Below are 1,221 nucleotides of genomic sequence, written 5' to 3' on the forward strand. Positions count from 1 at the left end.
TACTGGCGTCTATTAGGTAGAGGCCACGGATGCTGCTAAATGTCCTACAATACACAAAATGATCCCCACCACAGAGAATGATCCAGCCCCAAATGTGAACAGTGCTGAGGCTGAGACCCTGCCCTTGACCTTGGGAGTGAGAACAGGTACTCCAGGCAGCAGGTAGAGCACGGGCAAAGGCCCTGAGGCAGGAAGGAGCTTGGCCAGGTTGATGCACAGAGAAAAGGTCAAGGAGGGTGGAGTGTGGTGAGTAAGGAGAAATGGGGGGACAAGAGCAGCAGGGGGACTGTGGCAGGGGCAGTGTTTGGGGATCCCCAGGAGACAAGCGGGAGCCATGGAGGGAGAGGCCTTTCTCATCTCACTGACCATGTGGGCTGGGATCATGGGACTGGAAGACAGCACATAAATCTGGGACACAGGACTCCCGGCCCCAGTGCCATGCACAGGAAGTTGCACAGACAATACTTGGGATTCCAGAAGAGCTTTGAGGAAGGAAGATAACAGAACAGGAAACGAGTATGAGGGATGGGAGGATCCAAGAAGGTGGGTGAAGGGTCTATTGGGATTATAGCCCTCAATTTTGGAGAAGCAGGGAGACTCTCTGGAAGAGAAGTTCCCAGAGCTGGGTATCACAGCATGAATAAGAAATTAGGGGGTGGAGAAAGGGAGAACATTGTGACAAAGGCCTGGCCTGTATGTGTCTGCACATAACCCCCCTGCAGAATAAATCCCAGCTCAGCGCTTTCTGTGGGAGGGAAGTGCTGTGGTTTGAACGTGTCTCCCAAAGTTCATGTGTTGGAAACTTAATCCTCGATACAACAGTGTTGGCAGGGGTGCCTATCGGGAAGGTTTAGGTCATTATTAATGGGTTCATGTCATTATTGTGGGAGTGCATTTGTTATAAAAGTGAGTTCAGCCTCCCCCTTGCCCTCTCTCACTTTCTCTTGCCCATGTTACGACACATCAAGAGGCCTTCCTTGATGCAGCACCTTGATCTTGGACTTCCTAGCCCTCAGAACTGTCAGCCAAATAAATTTCTCTTCATTATAAATGACTTCATCTGTGGTATTCTGTTATAAATGCAGCAAAAAAAGGAATAAGACAGAAAATTGGTACCAAGAAACAGGGCTACAACAAATACTTGAAAAAGCTTAAGTGGCTTTGGAACTGGGTAATGGGTAGAGGCTGGGAGAATTTGGAGGAGCAGGTTAGAAAAAGCCT

This window comes from Galeopterus variegatus, unplaced genomic scaffold, assembly GCF_000696425.1.
Source record: "Galeopterus variegatus unplaced genomic scaffold, G_variegatus-3.0.2 Scaffold2126, whole genome shotgun sequence".
Taxonomy (NCBI): domain Eukaryota; kingdom Metazoa; phylum Chordata; class Mammalia; order Dermoptera; family Cynocephalidae; genus Galeopterus; species Galeopterus variegatus.